General features: G+C 30.4%; 2 non-coding genes across 2 annotated transcripts; one reads left to right on the top strand and one right to left on the bottom strand.

The window, feature by feature from the left end:
- Positions 1 to 7,743: 7,743 nt before the first annotated feature.
- Positions 7,744 to 7,884, bottom strand: LOC132732358 (U4 spliceosomal RNA). Its single transcript, XR_009626014.1, has one exon. It is a non-coding gene; the product is annotated as a U4 spliceosomal RNA (small nuclear RNA).
- A 7,900-nt stretch (positions 7,885 to 15,784) lies between these two features.
- Positions 15,785 to 15,925, top strand: LOC132732360 (U4 spliceosomal RNA). Its single transcript, XR_009626016.1, has one exon. It is a non-coding gene; the product is annotated as a U4 spliceosomal RNA (small nuclear RNA).
- The last annotated feature ends 4,185 nt before the right edge of the window (positions 15,926 to 20,110 follow it).

Below are 20,110 nucleotides of genomic sequence, written 5' to 3'. Positions count from 1 at the left end.
CTGGGTGTTGATCCTGAGAAATGCATAAATGATGTAACAGATACAGACAGGATTTTTGTGGCCGGCTGCGTGAGAGATGATCATGTCCTGTAGGTTTTGATGTCACCAATTAAACTGTCTGCTAGGGCAATTAACGTCTAAACAGACGGTAGAGTTGTACAACATGATATTTTAAAGCAATACAACACTTGATTTGAGTTTACTTTTTAAGAATCATCATGTTTCTCTCCAATACATTTCCTTCAAAAGGATCCCTTGTGGGATTTAAAGTTAAACATAAGGATTACTGGAATATATCTGAATAATGTAATTGTTGGTATTAACCAACTAAGGAGATGGTTCAAAAATAAAGAAAAACGGCCGTGGATTGCAAGGACTAAGCATGTAAGAAATTATCATGAACTTCTGAATAAATGGAATAACTGAGCACACAAAGCCTGTTTTGTACTAGTCTTACGGTGAAGATTTTTGTGTCTGCACGAGGAAGGATCCCAACAAGAATATTTTTTTTCATTTCTTTTTAAGAAAGATATTATTTATGAATCATCATGTTTCCCTCCTATACATTTTTCTTTCAAAAGGATCTCTTGTTGGATTTAAAGTTAAACTGGAATATATCTTAATTTCCTTTTAAGAAATAATATCAATCACTTGTAAAGTGTTTTCTTTCAAAAGAAGAATAACTCGTTTAAAACAGCCATGATCTTGCTAAAAATTAATGATCATTGACCATTAATGCATCGCTCTTAAATAATTCAATTACACACTAAATGATTCCACTTTAATAATAATGAAAGCTAATATTAAAAGAAAAGAGTTAAAAATAGTATGTCATTTAAATAAATACTCTAATTTATCCGTCTACACATTGAGAAACATTGTTGCAACATGTGACGATAAACCTTTACACATTTTTTTTCTGACTTTGTCATTCATTTAGACATCGTTTTCAATTAAACTCAAGGACTTTAGTTTTTTTCTATATCCTCATTTGTTTTTAATAAATATCATTCAAAAATAGGAAGCATTTTTTGCGTTACAAATGGTTTGTTTAACTTTTAATTAAATTTACCTGAAACAATTAAAATAAGATGTTTCCAATAATACTGATAAATTATAAAGACAAGTTACAGAATTGAGTAACAATATTTGTTCTTTTTGTACATAATGTGAAAGAAACAATAAGAATTTCTAAAATATCATATATAAAGGAATTTAATCTAAATTTGTAATAAAATAGAATAAAATAGAATAATAAAAAAACCTAAAGAAAGCCAAAAAAGGACGATATCCTATCACAAATATAGCTTTAAAAATAACTTTTCATAAATTTTTGACCAATCCATCGTAGATTAATGTGATTGATATTCAGTAATACAAATTTAGTGTCTTTTTAACTGTCATGTACGCCATGTAACTGAATGCATTCCTGTAAAAGATAACGATGTAACTAAAGATTCAACCTAGTATAATAAATGGCGACAATCAAGTCAATTTTAACTTTTATACTCGTATCTTAAATCTGCTATTTTAATTCAGAATTCTTCATTTAATGATAAGTGGCCCACTGCACTATTTCTTATATAATTACACTCTTTTAAATTGCAAGGGAAAAGAGTATGTCACTAAAAGCATAGGGTACAAATACTTCGCTACGTGACATTCTTCATGTAAAATATTTTTATGTTACGTCATTAAGACGTCAAACCGCTGCATGTATTCCGGACAAAGATGCGTTAAATAAAAAATTATGATTTCCATGACTGACAATCGTCTATCCTTTTTAAAATAAAGAAACAAAATGTATGTAACTTAATATATCAGGAAACATTTTCAAAGAGAACGAAAATTATAATAGAGGCAAGTTTAGGAATACCAGCAAATTGAATGATGGTCGTGTCATAAAACGGACAAAATTGTCCATTAAGCTGTCTACATACTGTATTATTTAATACAATCTTTCCAAAAGTTTCCCTGCCTACAGTCAAATATAATTAGATAGTCAAAGTCAATTACAGCACGCGCTTTCTGCAGGTTTTTTGTTCTCTTATAAACTTCAAAGGAGTTTTTGTAAGTGAATCCATATTTATTACTGAATTTACTGCCTATTTTGCCTAGGTTCTTTGACATTTTAAAATAAATCTTAATACTTATAACAAAATGTCTAAATGTTTCATGATATGTATTTTTGTTTGTTTAGTTTTTTCAGTTTATTAGCTACTCATTCAAAACATTGAATGGTGAGGAACTACATAACTTAATATTTTTTTCATTTATGAATAAGATATATCAAAGTTACACACAAGAACATCGTTAAGCATGTTTGTGGACTGTTTATTTAATTTTTCATAAGTTACTTTTGTATCGTACGCAATGTACTAAGCTGGTTTTTTTAAATTATCTGATAAAATACCAAAGAATAACATGATAAATACCAAAGAATAACATGATCAATACCAAAAGAATAACATGATAAATACCAAAAGAATAACATGATAAATACCAAAGAATAGCATGATCAATACCAAAAGAATAACATGATAAATACCAAAGAATAACATGATAAATACCAAAAGAATAACATGATAAATACCAAAGAATAACATGATAATATATGTCATATCGGATAATGTGTCACACATATGCCAACAACTACCATGCACAATTATTTCGTGGTTGGTTGTTATGTCTGAAACTTAATTATTTCAACGTAATTATTTATTATATCGACCAATTCCATTTAAAGTTGTATGATGTCTTGTTCTTTAGTTGGATATTTTACTTTCTATCTTCCTTTTGCATTGCCATTCTGGAACAAAATGTTCAGCTAAATATAGCAATTTTCAGAAGTTATCAATCTTTCGGAAGAACAATAATTAAGCTACAGACAAGATTATTGAGGCCAGCAGAATGAGTGATGGTGATGCCATGTTAGAGCTTATGTCAGCAATTAAGCTGTCGAGTGAAATTGAATGCACTTTTATTAATGCATTTTTCTTTCGGTTTGAGATGAATGTTAAAAGATTGAAAATTAAAAGTTATACTATTTTGCAGCATACTCTTAATAATTATTTCTTTTCACTTAAAACTCTTTAATTTTTGTACTTAAATGATTATGCTTTAATACTAAGTTGATAAACAGCAATTCGATGAAATCCTTGATCAATAAATTCAATAATTCCACATTAATTAGGTCTAAAACTTGTATAAGTTAAAATATGAAAAATATTTGATGGAGCTCAAATAGTTTTTAATGATTTTGTTACATCAAGTTTTGTATTATCGAAATATTCCTACTTCAAGCACGTTGCTATTTGCTCAACTAATGATTTGTTTATTTTTTCAGAATTTAATTGGAATTGAAATCCAATTTTGTCACAAATGTGAAGCATGATGAGACAGTGTGTCATACACCAGACCTACACCACAAGGTCATACAAGTCAGAACATTAAAAAAAATATGTTCCGGCTCCTAATATGTCATGCATCAAGATCGTTTGAATTATCGTGCCCAAAAATGTATGTAGCATAATAAGACAATGTGTCATTCCCATTACCTAAACCACTTGCTATGGTCTTTTGAAAAACGTTTCATTTTCGGAACAATCGTAACCTACCCGTGTGTCCTATTTCAATGCAAAATGGCTGCAACAGCATTTACAGCAATCTATGACACATTGTGCTGGATAAAAAATGAGGTCTTAATAGGCCCGCGTAGCATAGACTTTGATCTGCCCTCTGAATGCATTTCAATTCTACGTACATTGACGGTGAGCTGTTCATGCGCGAGACCTTGACCTAGCTGTGTACTTTCATAAAAGATATAAACCATTTTTAGGAAACCACCACCACCTTCACTTTTGTCCGATTTCAGTCCGCTCTCTGAATGCATTTAAAGTATACGTATTATCTTGAGTCCACTTTCTCATACTAATTTGTCAGATTTCAATATAAAATTGCTTCTGTATAATTTAGAGGCGTACATTTTCGATGGTACAACACAGTGAGCTGGGCAAAAACTTAGATCTCGGTTCGCGTAGCATGGGCTTCCGTCCGTCTTCTAAAGGCATTTAAAGATATCGTATTTTCAGAAAAATTCGTCATCTTCCTGTAACTACGGTCTTCTACCCGTTTGTCCAATTTCAGTGTAAAATTATTGCCGCAACAATATGGAGGCGGATGTTTTCATAATTTTCTTGTCATAAAATTAAGTGGTTTTGTCACAAAGGGCATTTCAGCGGAGCTTCTTTATTCAAGGACAGTCTTATCTTTTGTAAAAAGAGAAAAATATTGAAATGCAAAAAACATCTTACATTATGTTACACTGTTACATTAAAGGTATTTCGTGGGATCCTAACTTAGTAGATTGACCTATCCACGAAAAATGCCCCGTGAACAATAACAAGTTTGCAATATGACATAATGTGTTTGCACCATTTGTTTCAGTGTGTGTATTTCTGTTATACAAGAAGATATCCTTTTTGTATAATTATGTCACAGTGCATTACGTTCATTCTTTACGTTTGTGTTGATTTAAATCATTATTATCACATCAATATTTTCGCTTCAATACAATTAAATAGTCTGTAGAAAAAAGTTATATAGTCCTAACAGGCTACGTGAAAATCTACATGTCACTTTCACGTTAAAATTTTTTTTAAACTACTATCACGCCATGTAACTGTATGTATTCCTAAGAAGATGTAACTAAGGATTATTCAAGTATAATTTAAATAACATTAAGCGAGTCACAATCAAGAAGTTGTTATCTTATACATACATCTAAAAACCGATTCTTGTAATTCAAAAGGCTTTGATAAACGGTCCACTTTCCATCTTTTAAATTGCAACGGAAACTATAATGTTACTGAAAACATACAGCTACGTGACATTCTTAATGAAATCTTTTTATATTTTAACGTCATTATGACGTCAAACCGCTGCATGCATTCCTGATAAAGACAGATATATTAAATAAAATGCTTATTCGCTCGCTGATAATCGCTCTTTTTTCCTTTTATATAAAGAACAATTCTATTTACAATCAAAATGTTTCTATATTTAGTTCCATTTTTTTCATAGATACACTAGACAAACATTTAATAGGCGACCATTCACTCGATCCTCAGAATTAGTCACATCCATAATGTCACGCCCGCTTGGGCTATTTTGTGGTTCCTGTTAGAAATACTCTAAAAATCTACTTTCAGGTAGAAGACATGCTACCCGTGTTACATTTTTCACACTGATATTCGTGTGAGATTTACTATAACAAATACATCAACATGAGATCATCACGAAGGACATTGATAAAGTTTAAAAACAAGATTATTAAGGCAAATTAGCGACAGGAGTTCGTGTTAAACTAATGATGATGATAGCGATTTAAATATCTGATCCGATTATTAAAAGTAATTTACAATTATATGTTATAAACTTTTCATTATAGTTTTATATTGAATTTCATATGTTTCTTCTGTCTCTATAACTCAATTTCAGGGAAAAAGAGACACACATTGTGAATGGACCAATTCGGAGCGTTTTTAGAAATACCAAATTTTCATCATTTTATCTTAGATCGGAATTGTAACTTTCTCTCATATTTACTGCTAATATAAGTTTGTATATAAGAAAAAATCAATAATTTAAATGTGAACAGTTTTCTTAAAATTCAATTATCACGAGTATATATCACATTACAAAAAAATGAACATTTTGTCATTGTCATAAGCAATAGTGGTACTCTAAGTCATTAATGATCGTGGTCCTTAAAAATATATCATAGGCAATCGCGGAACAATTGCCATCCTCAAAGTAAAGAGCAATCGGTTTCCTCAATGTGTTGAAAAATTTCAGCCTAAATCAAATATTCGTCAATGAACATTATGACTGTCAATCTTTGACAAATATAAGAGATTTGGCTAATTTTTGAAAACAATTAGCGTAATGTATGTTTGAGTATTTAATTTTCAAAAGTATCACTATCGTAATGTATGTTTGAGTAATTAATTTTCTAAAGTATCAAAATAGTGAACAGATAGTGACTGCATATACAACAGTATTACTTTTGTATTTTAAAATTGCTATCAATAAAGTTCTATTGCTTAAATATATATAATTAATAAAAAACCTGTATAATCGTTATTAAAAATATCGTTGTTTTTCTAAATCGCCATTGACACTCTTGTTCAAATAACCAATTATCGGATGAAACATCAAATACAAACCACAAAGGAAAGACAATAGTAGAAAATGTCCCAAAAGCTTAATAAGTTTTAATTGAGTACGTACTAAATGATTTAAATCGATCCAGCGTCGCTATGCAAATATTTGAACGCGAAGGGAATAATTAGTATAACGATTTTACACTGAATACAATTTCTGTCGTAAGCGATTTGCACCATAACACCATGAGTTGACTTTTTTTTTTTATCGCACTTCACTTTCGTTCTCAAGCTATAAATATAATCGACATGCAAATATTTTGCAGCCGTCTTTTGGACATTTCTACCCGATTATCATGTCTTCAGAGTGTCACTCTCGAACAACGCACCGAGTTCCACAATATATAGAACGCTTACCAAAATCATGTTAAGAACTAACGATATCACCTGCAATACATTATGATAAGTGATCTGACCTTTCAAATTTGAAAACTGTTTTTATTCTGTACATGTGCAGTGTTTCTTTTTTGTTATATATAAAATGTCAATTATTGTTAATCTCGATACTGTTAAGAAATTATTGTACATGTATATATTGTATGTTCCGTTCTTTATAACTAGAGGAAATAAAAGAATCAATCAATCTATCAATCAATCAATCAATCAATCAACCAATCAATCAATTAAAATTCCAACATTTTTCAATGTTGGGTTATTTGGAAAAAACGGGGTAAAGGGAAAGACTCAAATAATTAGTTCATGCCTTCAACAATTGGTACACAAATCTCAGAACCAATTTCCAATTCAATCCGGTAAAAATCCTCAATGAAGACCGTATAATGCAGTAAATACTTTTCTTGCTATACATCTTTTTCAAATCGCCATTCTACAACAAAATGTTAAGCTTAATTTAGGAAAATTCTAAGGTTATTAATCTTTCCGAAGAAGAATAGTTCAACTACACACAAGACTAGAAAAGACAAACAAAGTGGGTGATGGTCGTGCCATGCTAGTTACAGATCAATAATTAGAAATTATACTCTTTTCTCTTACATACGAATTTTTACTTCGTTTTATTTGATATGTAAACGAGCGTGCTTTGATATCGATTGATAAAAGTTAGTCAATAATTTCAATATTTCCACATTAATTGGTCTAAACATTTGATAAATTTATAGACAGAAGTATTTGATTAAACTTAACTAGTCTAGGTTTATGATTTAATTATATCAAGTTTTGTATTAAGGAGTTATTCACGTTACTATTTGCTTAAACTTTTTTTAATTTCCTAAATTTAATTGAAAACCAATAGATACTCTGTCTGTATAAGTGATGATAATAGTTACTGCAATAAAACAAAATAGATATTCATTCGTTTCATGAAGTTCGTGCATTCTTGAAATATTTCTTCCTTTCTTCACACATCTAAGCATTCGTTCATTAATTAATTAATTAATTAATTCATTCATTCATTCATTTCATTTCTCCATTCTGCAGGTTAACGGCAAATCACGATGTCTATAACGACATGTTTTGATGTTTTTACTCTTTTTTCTATTTTTATTAAGTAGTTTTTCAGTCCCCGTAAGGACGTTCATAAATTGCGCTCGCCGCCCATATTTCAGGGCGTCGGCGCGGGGTATTGGGTATAGTTTTCAACTAGCAATAACCACGCCTCGGATGAACCTCATTGGCTATGGTACCGCCACTGCGCAAAGCTAGTGTTCACAGTTTCATTATGGTATATATATTCAATAAAAATAATTTTGCATTAAGTTTGAAATAGTTTTCATATACAATTAGTTTGTCTATATTTTAAAAAATGCTTTGTACTAATATGATCAATAAAATGTTAAATTGTTTTTAATACTCTTTTATCTTTAGAAAATTAAAAATTATATTGATATATTACCTCCCTTTTATTTTGACACATTTTGTACATATTTCATTTGTTTGTTCATTCATTCATTTTCTTCATTTATTCAGTCATGCACCTGTAGAACATCCGTTTTACAAAAGTTCTCTAATAAGAAATACAATGTTTCTGTTGCATTTTGAAATATTGCGCATGAAATGTTTACATCAAATGTAAGCACAGCATTCTAGCTTGTTATAGAATACATATACGCATAAAATACGAAAGACGTCTACTACTTTGTAAGAATTGTTACATACATGTAATGTTACTAATAACTTGATAACCATCTCGATTGATTTAAATCAACTTTTCATATGGAGGGATACTCTTAGAGGAGCACCATAGATTTAAAGTTTTGTTAATAGAAAATAAATAGCCGATTTCTAAAGCTGAATTGTCAAGTTATTTTAGATTTATTGCAAGGAAGAAAAGCAATGTATTTTCAAATAAAGGTAAAACAATCCTAAAGTACATCTTTTACATTGTCAATTTAAGAATTATTTTTTGTCCTTGAAAATAGCATCATTCTGCGAGTTGATCCTGAGAAATGCATAAATGATGTAACAGTAACAGACAGGATTATTGAGTGATGATCATGTCCTGTAGGTTTTGATGTCACCAATTAAACTGTCTGCTAGGGCATTTAAGGCCTAAACAGACGGTAGAGTTATACCTGATATTTTAAAGCAATACAACACTTGATTTGAGTTTACTTTTTAAGAATCATCATGTTTCCCTCCAATGCATTTCCTTCAAAAGGATGCCTTGTGGGATTTAAAGTTAAACATAAATATTACTGGAATATATCTGAATAATGTAATTGTTGGTATTAACCTACTTAGGAGATTGTTCAAAAGAATGAAAAACGACCGTGGATTGCAAGAACTAAGCATGTAAGAAACTTTCACGAACTTCTGAAAAAATGGAATAACTGAGCACACAAATCCTGTTTTGTGTTCTTGTTTCGGTGAAGATTTTTGTGTCTGCATGAGGAAGGATCCCAACAAGGATTTTTTTAATTTCTTTTAAGAAATAGGATCAAACACTTGAAAAATGCTTACTTTCGATTCAAAACAAGAATTGCTTGTACATCAAAGTTTGAACTGTTGCTGTACCTTTTCCTACCTACAGTATGTTGACGCCTTGACATACAATGTGTGCAACTGCATAAAACCATTTAAAAGGTCCCGATCTTCCTAATAATAAATGACTATTGACCATTAATGCATTGCTGTTAAATAATTCAATTATACACAAAATGATTCCACTTTAATAATAATGGAAGCTTATATTAAAAGAACAGAGTTTGAAATAGTATCCCATTTGAATTATTCATTCGTCTAGGCATTTTGAAAAATTGTTGCAACATGTGAACATCATTTTTAAACATCATTTTAATCTGAATAAGATATTCATTTATACATTGTTTTAAATTATTCTTAAGGACTTAATGCTTTTACTATATCCTCATTCGTTTAACATAAATATTATTTTAAAATAGCAAGCATTTGGTAGCTTTACAAATGGCTCGTGTGAGTTTTAATTAAATTTACCGGAAATAATTAAAATAATCATAACATCTTATTTTAACTATATTTCTTTTTCATTGTCATTCTGGAACAAAATGTGCAGCTAAATATAGCAATTTTCAGAATTGATCAGTCTTTCGGAAGAACAATACTTAAGCTACAGACAAGATTATTGAGGGCAAGCAGAATGAGTGATGATCGTGTCCTGTTAGAGCTCATGTCAGCAATTTAGCTGTCATTACAGTAGTCAGTAGTAGTGTAATGGAATGCAATTGTATCAATGCACTTTTCTTTCATTTTGGAATAAATGGTAAATAAGATTGAAAATTGGAGGCTGTACTTTTCTGCTGCATACCCTTAATAATTATTTTGTTTCATTTCATTTAAATCTCTTTCATTTTATTTCTTAAACGATTATGCATGTAATAATATTAATTAGATAAAAAGCAATTCGATGAAATCCTTGATCAATTAAATAAATAATTCCACATTAATAAGGTCTAAACCTTACACAAGTTAATACGCCAAAATATTTGATGGAACTCACTATAGACAGGACTGACTTTGTGAGGCCAGCAGAATGAGTGATGGTGGTGCCATGTTGGAGCTTATGTCAGCAATTAAGCGGTCTATACAGAACGAGTGTAATTGAATGCACTTGTATAAATGCATTTATTTTGATAAGATTGGAAATTTGAGGTTATACTTTTCTGCTTCACACGCTTAATAATAATCTTATTTTGTTTAAAACTCTTTCATTTTAGTACTTGAATGATTATGCATTTATATTGATATGACAAAAAGCAATTCGATGAAATCCTTGATCAATAAATTCAATACTTCCACATTAATAATGTCTAAACCTTATAGAAGTTTAAACAAAAAAATATGTGTTGGAGCACAAATAGTTTTTAACGATTTTGTTACATAAAGTTTTGAATTATCGAATTATTCCTACTCCAAGCACGTTGCTATTTGCTTAACTAATTATTTGTTTATTTTCCAGAATTTAATTGGAATTGAAATCCAGATTTATCACAAATTTGAAGCATGATGAGACAGTGTGTCATGCAATAGACCTTTACCACAAGGTCATACAAGTCAGTAATTTGAAAATATTTTCCCGCTTATTATATGTCATGCAAATGTTAAATTATCGTGCAAAAAATGTATGTAGCATAACGAGACGAAGTGTCGTGCGCAAGACCTAGACCTAGCTGTGTACTTTCGTAAAAGCGAACCGATTGTTGGAAACCTCCGTCACCTACACGTTTATCCGATAACAGTGCAAAATAGCTTCTACAACAGCATGAGGACAGATATTTACGGAAATCTGTGACACATTGTGCCGGCCGAAAGAATAACGTCTTAGTAGGCCCACGTAGCATAGACATTTGCCTGCCCACTAAATGCATTTCAAGCCTACTTACATTGACGGTGTGTCATGTCATACGTAGGACCACTAGCTTTGACCATTTTCCAGAAACCATCTATCTACACTTTGTCCGGTTTCAGTCAGCTCATTGAATGCAATTAAAGTATACGTATATTTCTAAAAAATACACTTTTTTCCGTAAAACACCTTCACAGACTAATTTGTCCGATTTCATGCTGATGTATCAAGCTCAAGGCGGATGTTTACAGCAAATTGAATGTTTTACACATTAAGTTGGCCGAAACCTAAGGTCTCGATTTCATTGTAAAATTGCTGCTGCAACAGCATTGAGGCGGATATTAAAAGTACAGTAACTGTAAATTCACTTAATTTCCTTGTCATGAAATTTAGAGGTTTTGTCACAAAGGACATTTCCGTGGGGCTTCTTAATTCGAGGACTGTGTATCTTTTGTAAAAGAGAAAAATGTAAATAATGAAATGCAAAATTATCTTATGTTACAATGTTACAATTAAGATATATCGTGGGATCCTAACTTCGTAGATTGACCTATCCACGAAAAGTGCTCCATGAACAATAACAAGTTTGCAATATGACATAACGTGTTTGCACCATTCGTTTCAGTGTGTGTTTTTTCTGTTATACAAGAAGATATTCTTTTTGTATAATTATATCAAAGTGCGTTACATACATGTTATACGTTCATGTTGAATTAAATCATTATTATCACATCGAAAGTGTCGCTTCAATACAATTAAATAGTCAGTAGAAAAAAGTTATATAGTCCTTACAGGCTACGTAAAATCTTCTTGACACTTTTGCGTTAAAAGTTTTTTTTTAAACTACTATCACGCCATGTAACTGTATGTATTCCTAAGAAGATGAAACTAAATATTGAACCAAGTATAATTAAAAGAACATTAAGCGAGCTACAATCAAGCAGTTCCTATCTTATACATATATTTTAAAACTATTCTCGTAATTCAAAATGCTTTAGATAATGACAATCTGCCAATTGCACCACTTTCCATCTTTTAAAGTGCAAAGAAAACAAATTTGTCACTGATTACATAGGGCTACGTGACATTCTTCATGAATTTTTTTATATTTTGACGTCATCATGACGTCAAACCGCTGCATGCATTCCTGATGATGTTCTCTTTAAACTAATAATGGTGGTGATAGCGAGTTACATATCTGATCCGATTAATAAAAGTCACCCATGCTATAAACTTTTCCTTGTAATTTATTTCACTCATTACTTTGAGGTAACATAAGACACAAATTCTGGATTATCATGTTTGAAGAGTTTTTAGAAATGCAAAATTTACGTCATTTTATCTCACATCCGAATAAAAACTTTCTATTATATTGACTCCTTATATAAATTTGTTTATATAATAAAACAATGATACAAATGTTGACATCTCTCTTAAAATCAAATGTCATTCGTACATAGCACGTCACAAAAACACTTCACTGCTGAAAATTGAGTTCCACTCAAGCTGATGCTAGGGGACGTGAGGGATATTTTATTTTATTATGATATCTCATGTACAGACTTAATCAAACCGATTTATTTTTTGTATTCTTTTGTACATGTCTGACATATTTTTGACTAAATTTGTATACTTTTTACATGCATTTGCAAATATAAAAGAATGACAGTTTATACCAACTTTTTTCGATGGAATTGTACGTTTATGTCACACTAAAAACAACTTAACATCAATTACAAATTAAGATATTCAAAAAGTTAAATTTATCGATCAATTAGACAGACATAATAATTGTAATTATTTGTTGAGAACTAGTATATTCAAAAAGTAATTTCGATATAACCGGTTCAGAACTCCTTTTGTGTTTTCATATTAAAAACGGACCATTATTGTCATAGATGATAAATTACGAATAAATACATATCACTAATAACATTATTTTTATTATTATTATTAGTTTTATTATTAATATTATTATTTATTATTATTATTATTATTATTATTATTATTATTATTATTATTATTATTATTATTATCATTATTATTATGGTGTGAGCATGATAACAAGATAAGGATGTAAATCATGCAAGAAATGACACAAAAATAACTGTTTCGTTTTGGCCATATAAAATTTGTGATTTAATTTTCCTTTTAAACAGTAAAATTCATTTGCAAATATAAATAATGGGATTTAAAAATAATGTTGGTGCTTTTCGTAATAGCGTTTTTCTTATTATGCTGCGATTTATGTCCTACATTTATTGTCTTTAGTATGATAACTCAAGGGAAAGTACAAGAAAAGCAGACATTAGTATAGCATATACATATTTAAACATAGTAAGCGTGCAATCAATTTATATCAAAGATAATCCGTCAGCAAAATATATGAGTTTAAATGAAATGACAAACAGCACAAAACCACTGCATGTATCTACCGGTATATGAATTAATTTTAGATGCCAAAGAACCTAGACAGGTATCTAAATGGGAAGTAATAAAGATGGATTCACTGCAGTCAGGGACACTTTGCGAAAGATTGCATTAAATAATACAGTATGTAGACAGCCTAATGGAAAATTTTGTCCGTTTTATGACACGACCATCATTCAATCTGCTGGTATTTCCTAAACTTGCCTCTCGTATAATTTTCATTCTCTTTGAACTCTTTGAAAATGTTTCCTAATATATAAGTTACTTACATTCAATCTGCTGGTATACCATAAACTTGCCTCTCGTATAATCTTCGTTCTCTTAAAATCTCTTTGAAAATGTTTCCTGATATATATAGTTACATTTTCTTAAAAAAAGGACGATTGTCAGTGATATGAATCATAATTTTATTCAATTTATCTTTATTCGGAATACATGAAACAGTTTGACGTCTTAATGACGCAATATAAAAACATTTTACATGAAGAATGTCACGTAGCCTAGTATTTGTTCCCTATGCTTTAAGTCACATACTCTTTTCCCTTGCAATTTAAAAGAGGGTAATTATAGATGAAATAATGCAGTGGGTATGACTGAATATCAATCACATTAATCTACGACGGACTGGTCAAAATTGTATGAAAGAGTAGTTTTAATAATTATAATTGTGATAGGATATCGTCCTTTATTGGCTTTATTTGGGGTTTTATTTAATTTTCTCTATTTTATTACAATCATAGATTAAATTCTTTTATATATAATATTTAAGAAATTCTTTTTGTTATTTTTAAATTATGTACAAAAATAACGTATATTGATTAATATATTTAATACATTTAATATAAGCTTGCGTTATTATTAAAGTGGAATCATTTTGTGTATAATTGAATTTTTTAACAGCGATGCATTAATGGTCAATAGTCATTTATTATTAGGAAGATCGGGACCTTTTAAATGGAGTTGCACACGTTGTATGTAAAGGCGTCAACATACGGTAGGTTGGAAAAGGTACAGCACCAATTTAAACTTTGATGTACAAGCAATTGTTGTTTTGAAAGAAAACATTTTTCAAGTGTTTGGTACTATTTCTTAAAAAAAATGAAAAACAAATCCTTGTTGGGATCCTTCCTCGGTCTGGGATCCTTCCTCATGCAGACACAAAAATCTTCACCGAGACTAGAACACAAAACAGGCTTTGTGTGCTCAGTTATTTCATTTATTCCAGAAGTTCATGATTATTTCTTACATGCTTAGTCCATGCAATCCACTGCCGGCCGTTTTTCCTTCTTTTGAACTATCTCCTTAGTTGGTGAATACCAACAATTACATTATTCAGATATATTCCAGTTTAACTTTAAATCCCACAAGGGATCCTTTTGAAGGAAATGTATAGGAGGGAAACATGATGATTCATAAAAAATAAAATCTAATCAAGTGTTGTATTGCTTTAAAATATCATGTTGTACAATTCTACCGTCTGTTTAGGCCTAAATTGCTCTAGCAGACAGTTTTACTGCTGACATCAAAACCTACAGGACATAATCATCACTCACGCAGCCGGCCTCAATAATCCTGTCTGTAACTGTCATTTATCAGCTCGCAGAATGTTGCTATTTTAAAGAACGTCAAATTATTCTTTAATTGACAGTGTCAAAGATGTACCTTAGGATTATTTTTAACTTGATTTGAAAATACATTGCTTGTCTTCCTTGCAATATTTTTAAAAGAACTTGACAATTCAGCTTTAGAAATCGGCTATTTATTTTCTATTTACAAAACTTTTATGGTGCTTCTATGACAGTATCCCCCCGCATATGAAATGTTAATTATAAATAAATCGAGATGGTTATTTTTGAAACATTTAATTAAAAGTGTATCAAGTTATTAGTAACGTAACATGTATGTAACAATTCTTACAAGGTAGCAGGTGTCTTTCGTATTTGATTCGTATATGTTTTCTATAACAACGCTAGAATGTTGTGCTGACATTTGATGTAAACATTTCATGCGCAATATTTCAAAAATGCAACACAAACATTGGATTTCTTATCAGAACTTTTGTAAAACGGATGTTCTACAGGTGCATGAATGAATGAATGAAAAAAATGAATGAACAAACAAATGAAATATGTACAAAATGCGTCAAATTAAAAGGGAGGTAATATATAAATATTATTTTTTATTTTCCAAAGGTTAAAGATTATTAAAAACAATGTAACAATTTATTGATCATATTAGTACATAGGATCTTTTGAAATATAAATTAACTAATTGTATATGAAAACTGTTTCAAACTTAATGTAAAATTATTTTTATTCAATATATATACCAGTATAAAATTGTTAATTTTAGCTTTGCGCAGTGGCGTTACCATAGCCAATGAGGTTCATCCTAGGCTTGGTTAATGCTAGTTGAAAACTATACCCAATACCCCGCGCCGACGCCCTGAAATATGGGCGGCGAGCGCAATTTATGAACGTCCCCAAGGGGACTGACAAAATGCTTATTAAATATGACGCATACAACAAAGGTAAAAACATAAAATCGAGTTCAATATGTCGTTATAGATATAGTTATCTGTCGTTAACCTGCTGAATAAAGAAGGGATTATTTTATGAATTAATGAAAGAATGGATATTTAAATGTGTGAATGAAGGAGGAAGAAATGTTTCAAATAAGGAAAGAACTTGAAGGAACGAATGATTAACAATTTTTGTTTTATTGCAGTAACTATTATCATCTGTTATACAGACAGCGCATCTACTGGATTCCAAATAACTACAGGAAAATACACACGCCTTTTAAGCAAAAAGCAACGTGAATAACTCCAGAATACAAACTTGATATAAAAATATAATTAAACTACTTCAGTTTAATCAAATACTTCTGTCTATATATTTATTAAATGTTAAGACCAATTAATGTGGAAATATTGGCTTTATTGACTAGCCTTTATCAATTGGTATCAAAGCACACTCGTTTTGAATATCAAATAAAACGAAGTATAACTTCGTATGTAAGAGAAAAGAGTATAATTTCTAATTTTGAATGACTTTTTATTGATCTGTTGATCTGTTACTAACATGGCTTGATCATCACTTATTTTGGTTGCCTTTCTAATCTTGTGTGTAGCTAAACATTATGTTACAATGTTACAATAATGGTATTTCGTTGGATCCTAATTTCGTAGGTTGACATATCCACGAAAAGTGCTCCATGAATAATAACAAGTTTGCAGTATGACATAATGTGTTTGCACCATTCGTTTTAGTGTGTCCTTTTTTCAAGGAAAGATCTTTTTTGTGTAATTATATCACAGTGCATTACTTACATTCTTTACGTTTATGTTGATTTAAATCATTATTATCACATCAAAATTGCCGCTTCAATACAATTAGATAGTTTGTAGAAAAAGTTATATAGTCCTAACAGGCTACGTGAAAATCTTAATGTCACTTTCACGTTAAAAGTTTTCTTTTTTTTAAACTACTATCACGCCATGTAAATGTATGTATTCCTAAATAAGATGCAACTAAAGATTATTTAAGTTTAATTTAAATAACATTAAGCGAGTCACAATCAAGAAGTTGTTATCTTATACATACATCTTAAACCGATTCTCGTAATTCAAAAGGCTTTGATAAATGCTCCACTTTCCATCTTTTAAATTGCAACGGAAACTATTATGTTACTGAAAACATACAGCTACGTGACATTCTTAATGAAATCTTTTTATATTTTAACTTCATTATGACGTCAAACCGCTGCATGCATTCCTGATAAAGACAGATGTATTAAATAAAATGCTTATTCGCTCGCTGATAATCGCTCTTTTTTCCTTTTATATAAAGAAGAAATTCTATTTTCAATCAACAATGTCCATATATTTTAGTTCCATTTTTTTCATAGATACAATAGACAAACATTCAATAGGCAACCATTCACTCGATCCTCCGAACCAGTCACATTCATAATGTCACGCCCGCTTGGGCTATTTTGTCGTTCATTAAAAATCTACTTTCAGGTAGAAGATATGCTACCCGTGTTACATTTTTACACTGATATTCGTGTGAGATTTACTATAACAAATATATCAACATGAAATCATCTCGAAGAACATTGATGAAGCTAAAAACAAGATTATTAAGGCAAATTAGCGAAAGATGTTCGTGTTAAGCTAATGATGATGATAGCGATTTAAATATCTGATCCGATTATATGAAGTCATTTACAATTATGTCATAAACTTTTCCATGTAATTTTATATGGAACTTCATATGTTTCTTCAAATATGTCTCTATCTCTTATTAGTTTGAGGTAAAATGGACCTATTTGGAAAGTTTTTAGAAATCATTAATTTAAATGTGAACACTTTTCTTAAAATTCAATTGTCATGAGTATATATCACTTAACAAAAATACATTTTGTCATCGTCATAAGCAAAAGTGATAGTGACTGAATGTACACCAGTATTACTTTTGTATTTCAAAATTGCTATAAATAAAGTTCTATGGTTTAAATATTCATAATTTATAAAATACCTGTTTAATCGTTATCAATAAAATTGTTGTTTTTCTAAATCGCCATTGACAACTTATGTTCAAATAAACATCATTTTAAAACCAATTATCGGATGAAACATCAAATACAAACCACAAAGGAAAGACAATTATAGTAGAAAATGTCCCAAAAGCTTAATAAGTTTTAATTGAGTACGTACTAAATGATTTAAATCGATCCAGCGTCGCTATGCAAATATTTGAGCGGGAAGGGAATAATTAGTATAACGATTTTACACTGAATACAATTTCTATATTAAATTCTCCTCGTAAGCGATTTGCACCCTAACACCATGAATTGACCCACTTACTGTATTTCACTTCAGTTCTCAAGCTTTTAAATGGAATCGACATTCAAAGATTTCGCTGCCATCTTTAGGACACTTCCGTCCGTTTATATCATGTTTTCAGAGTGTCACGCCCATTCCCACTCACCCATTACTATAAAATATCCATATAATAGATCGATCTTAGGTTATAAAGACGAAAACAAATCGCCGGTTCAACAAACGACCATGACGTAGAAATCTCCCTGACGATTTGCTTGGGTTAAGGTTTTAGGCCTCATATTATTTAAGTAGACCTTCTAAACTAATGGAAAAACGAATCTAAAATGGAACCATGGAGATGAGCGTATATTAACTGAATAATGTTCAGGGTGATAAGTGAAGTATTAAGTGAAGAATATTCAAAGTGATGAGAGGGTATTTAGTGAAGAATGGCCAGGGTGATGAGCGAAGTATTTAGTGAATAATGTTCAAAGTGATGAGTGAAGTATTAAGTGAAGAATGTTCAGGGTGATGAGTGAAGTATTAAGTGAAAAATGTTCACGGTGACGAGAGTAGTATTAAGTGAAGACTGTTCAGAATGATGAATGTAGTATTAAGTGGAGAATGGCCAGGATGGTGAGTGAAGTATTTAGTGAAGATTGTTCAAGGTAATGAGTGTAGCATTTAGTGAAGAATGACCAGGAAAATGAGTGTACTATTAAGTGAAGAAAGTTCAGGGTGACAAGAAGAGTTTAAGTGAAGAATGTTCAGGGTGATGATTGTAGTATTTAGTGAAGAATGTTCAGGGTAATGGGAGAAGCGATTAGTGAGGAAGCTAGGCAAATGTGTGTAGTATGTAGTGAAAGATGTTAAGGGTGATAATAGACTTGAATTTCCATTTCAAAAATAGTTGGAAAATCATCATTTATCATTTATTTTTACATTTTATATGTTTTATTTTTTTGTTGTTGATATTGTAACTGTTGTTGAAACAATCGTTCCCGATCAATACAATTGAAACCACCCTATGGTGATTAAGTAAAAAGAACGTTTTCGGGCAGTGTTTGTAACAATAATGTTGAGGTTATTTGACACTTAATAAAAAGTTTACCCAAATTAAAAGATATCTTCACAGTCTGTTCTGCATTTATATTTCTAGATGACCATGTACTTGTTTGTCGAGAAACAAAGTAAGAATAATAAAATAATAAAATGTTTGTGTCATCTTTGTGTCGGAGATATCTCAGCCAGTATCTTAAATGCACATTATACCTCAGAAACAATTAAAATTTTCATTCTTTATAAATGGCAAACATGCCTTTAATAACGTATCAGTAGTGGTTTTAGACAAGTTTGATGTTTATAACCCAAAAATAGTAGCGCTGAATGTGAAATTATTTGTTATAAACGTAGCAAACAGTAAAGAAATTAGTATTTTCACTTCCATAAAAATGACAACAATAACCATAAAAGTTGATTCGATTTTAAATTTTCGGATAATTGTTGAGACATATCGTCGGTGTGCTTCGAAAAGGCCTTATCTGCAAAAGTGCTACTTTTCAGGAGATGGAAAAAACCGTTTAGTTTTGGTATGGAAACACATACAGAAATGAAATTAACAGATAAAAATGAACATTTAAATTCATTTTAAATACATTTAATTTGGTTATGATAAACCCTACTGTTTCATAATAAATGCCCATACGTCCTTTTCACATGGCAAAAATGGCCAAATAGGGGTCTCAAATGGCCTTATAAGGCCCTTTCGCACACGTTAACATACTCTTGTTAGGTTCATAATGGCATTAAGAGACACATTACCAGTACTATTCATCTATGTTCCTAAAG

The sequence above is a fragment of the Ruditapes philippinarum genome, unplaced genomic scaffold, assembly GCF_026571515.1.
Source record: "Ruditapes philippinarum isolate M1 unplaced genomic scaffold, ASM2657151v2 ctg1551_1_1_1_1, whole genome shotgun sequence".
NCBI classification, from domain to species: domain Eukaryota; kingdom Metazoa; phylum Mollusca; class Bivalvia; order Venerida; family Veneridae; genus Ruditapes; species Ruditapes philippinarum.
Note: the sequence above shows the minus strand (reverse complement) of the source record. Positions and strands in the feature narration are given on the sequence as shown.